This window comes from Pygoscelis adeliae, unplaced genomic scaffold (assembly GCF_000699105.1).
Source record: "Pygoscelis adeliae isolate BGI_AS28 unplaced genomic scaffold, ASM69910v1 Scaffold71, whole genome shotgun sequence".
In the NCBI taxonomy this organism is placed as follows: Eukaryota; Metazoa; Chordata; class Aves; order Sphenisciformes; family Spheniscidae; genus Pygoscelis; species Pygoscelis adeliae.
The window spans coordinates 6,369,222-6,373,065 of record NW_008824356.1 but is presented as its reverse complement, the minus strand read 5'-3'; positions in this window follow the sequence as shown (position 1 = coordinate 6,373,065).

Here is a 3,844-nt window from a genome sequence, read left to right as displayed (position 1 = left end):
CCTCGCGCTACGCGGGGCGGAGGTGCCCGGGCCCTGCGGGGCTCATAGGGGGCGGAGGCGGGAGAGCCGGGGCCTCTGGGGGACAGCGGGGGCAGGCTCAATATAGGAGTCCTTACCACAGGCCCTCAAGTGCGGTGGGGGTTGGCGTGAGGCGGGAGCAGGCAGCTGTAGACGTGCGGGGGGCCACGGACACGCACCGGGTCTGTTAGGGAAAAGGGCCCACCAGCATGTTGTTTTTAAAAGACCTTTGGAGATCCATCCCACCGTGACTGTCAGGGACATGGCAGAAAGGAGCATCTTCACTGAAAAATGGTACCTCCTGTTGGCCTTGTGCTACGTGGCCAGGGAAATGGGCAAAGGCTTGAAGCTGTTTATTGCCTCGCCTGGACTTCTGAGGGAATCGGGGTGATCAGAGCCAGGAGTTTGGGATGCTGCTGGACTTGCCAAATAGTGTGCAAAAGAGTACAGTTCATCTCTCCACAGGAGTTTAGACTTTTCCAGAGCCTCTCTCACTCCAAGAATGAGAGATGACAGCAAAAACATAAACACTGACAGCCACTTACAAAATGAGGAAAGCGGCACCAAAGAGGTCCAAAAGCTTTAAACTTGTCTCAAAGAGGGAAAACATGGCAAAAGGAGGAGCTGTCATGAGCAAAAGAAGAGTAAAGGATACCCTTACTCTTCTACGTGGTTGGTAAATATGAGATAGTGAAAGAAACGTGTGGATTTGCTTTCCATGAACTGCATATAAACCCAGGGCAAATAAGTAGGAGGAAGTGAATGTTCTAGATCAATGAATACAACTAGAATAGCTGTTCTTGTTCTGAGAACTGCATAAACACTACCAGCACCCAGAAGTCTGTCAGAATATTTTGCATTTGGACATGAAAGCCGTTTCATTAGACAAAACTGAAAAGACTGTGTGGAAGGGCTGAGCAAAGACACAATGAATTCCCTGAATAGAAATGGATGAAAGAAATACTTTCATTGTTATCATAGTCTTGTTAAAGAACCTGAAACATGCTGATTAAAAAGATCAACATGATCTAATAAATTCCTGAATGGAGAAGAGAAGGACCTTTAATCTCAGTGTAGTCTCATAAATAAGCTGTCAAATGCAAAACAAAAATGTCCAGGATTATGTCAAATGACACTGTCATTTTGAAAATGTGACACAGAATGGATTCCAGTCCTACTGATCCAAAGTGCTGTGAGAGAATGCTAGTGACACATATTCCTAGGATTAATTTTTGAGTATTTAAATACCAGAGTTGGCTCTGAGATACATCTAAACAGTACCGTGAGATGTGTGATCTCTTGACTGTGGATTTGGATCCCTTACTGTTTAGGAGGTTTGGGTTCTGAGGAAAAGCATGCTAAGAATGCTGTTGCATCATGATATTTGCTCAGGCATGGTCCTGGTTGCCTTATCCCCAGAAACAACCCTTACTGATCTCCAGAGAGACCAGATTTCTCAGGATATGGAGTACGTGTGGGTGCTCACTGAAAACAGCTCATCAGAGAGCGAGCGATCTGTATTTGGGACAGGCAACCTGCCGTTCAGTTTAGGTGATTCGGAACAGATTTGGACTATGTGATACCAGGCCTTCATCCAAGGGGCGGCAGGTAGGAGAACTGAAGTACTATACTGTTAATAGAGAAGTTTTCTTCGATAGTCAAGGTAAACCTCTGTTTTAAATAAATTAAATCTTACCACCTGAATTCTTGTGAATTCAGTTGAATTAAACCTTAGGTTTATATTGAGCACTATCACCTGAATTATTCTTGTTCCAAAATATGCCTTTTTTGTGGTTTTAATGATCTTTGTGTCATTGTCCTTTCTCTCTCTTTTCCTTTCATTTGATTCTTCATTGATACAAGGTCTCATTTACTGTGTGCTTTCAGTGATTACTGTCAGCGGCAACAGGATGTTTTCCTTTTTTCATATGTTGTACTGTGGTTCGTTTATCCTAAAGGTGAGTGTTTTGGCAAATGAGTATTAGCTTTTTGTTCACTACCCTGTTTATTCTGGTCATACAACAGGAGAAGAGTGAAAAGAATATGAGTGAAGTATGACTGCATGTTTACTCAGTTTAGGTGTTTCAACATTTTTATTAAAATTAAAAAAAGTGTTGAATCTCTTCTTCCAGGAAAAGATGCAGAAATCATCTTTCATGGCTTAAGAGGGACAAAAGCAAGTATTTATCCAATGAAGCGGTTGAATAATAGGTCTTGTGTGGTAACTGAACAATTAATAAAGGTGTTGATGCATGGACTTCATAAATGCTTATGGAACAAAGAATCTTTTGTCCTAACACAGCAGTAGAAAGAAATATTTGGCAAACTTTGGAAGTAAAGCATAGTCAGGTCAGAAGAAGAACGTGGTTTCATAATAGATTGTCTGAACTGGAGAGGTTAGGTGTCTGTCTGAAAACACCGTGTACTCAATCTTTTTTCTTCATATACTCACTGATTTATTTCGCTGTCACAGACAAAATACAATTTAGTAGGTACTGTATTGCATTAAGTTAGTCTGCAAATAAATAGCTTTATACATCTCACTTTATTGAACCAAAGTCTAACTTTTATGATATTTTGATAGTTATCTTTGTTCCTTCTATTATTCATTTCTATAATTTTAATACATTAATAGAAGAATATTGTTCAAAAGATGCCTCTAAGTTTTCCTTGGTCTCAACCAAAGAATTAATACGTGTGGATAAAGTATTTGCTTCACATTTCAGCAGAGGGGCACTAAATCTCAAACGTGTTTCCTTTTATATTTGTGTTAGTTGTGTTGTTGGACATTAAACAATATTAAACCTCCAAATCTGTTTGAAAAGACATTCCACATGTGGGTTTTGTTAATAATTAATATCTTATTTAATAAATATCAAAGCATGAAAGAGATACTGTGTGATCACCTGCTCTGACCTGAAGTCTATCACAGGTCATAGAATTTCACCCAGCAGTTAAGATTTTTCTCTAATTAAGGTATTTTAGCAATGGCTCATTTTTCTTCTACGTTTCAACTGTATCTAGCTATGTTTCCTTTTCAAAGTACGCATCTTTCAGATTCTTGTATCCATCTGCAACTTCATCTTTACCATAAATGTCTCCAAATTAAGGGGAGGCAGAATGATGATAATTTAACAATAACAAATGATAAGCAGAGATGGCATATCAAGAATAAAGCACCTTTGATGCTCTTTACACTCTTCTGTACCGTATTATGTTGGAGGAGAGCAAAGGCGGGTTTGATACCCCCTTTGCAACTCCTAGACCCTTGGGCCAACTGAGGATTTGGGGAAACTATGCGAAAGAACAGCCCCAGTGACTACTTTTACTCTGTGCAGCATCAGACCATTTCAGCAGTCCGGAGTACTTTGGAGGGCAGCATGCCCTTTCGTACTCCCTCACTTGCCCAGCGCAGTTGTCATCTTCTCTGTCTGTCTTCAATATAGCCTCCAGTGTGTGGAAAGCTACAGGGTGTAGAAGGATGTCTTTACTTAATCAGTGCAATGCTGTCAGGGAAATCTTATCATGATATTGTTCTTTTCTGATGCAGAAATCCAAAGGATTTACACTGTTGTCATGAAAGAGCTACTGTTTACTCCAAAATAGGATAGATGTCATGTTTTCCTGGAGATCAAAAATTATTTGGTTTTGTATTTCAGATGGTGGTTGCTTTGGGAGTTTTTTTGTGTCGTAAGTGTTGAGTTTGTTAAAGCCATCTCTGCTGACCCCTTAATATGGATTGTAACTTGTCCAGTGTCTTCATTTTTCTAGTTGCATCTTAATTTTGTGTACCTGAGAATGGTGATAAGTATCTTCACATTCTATG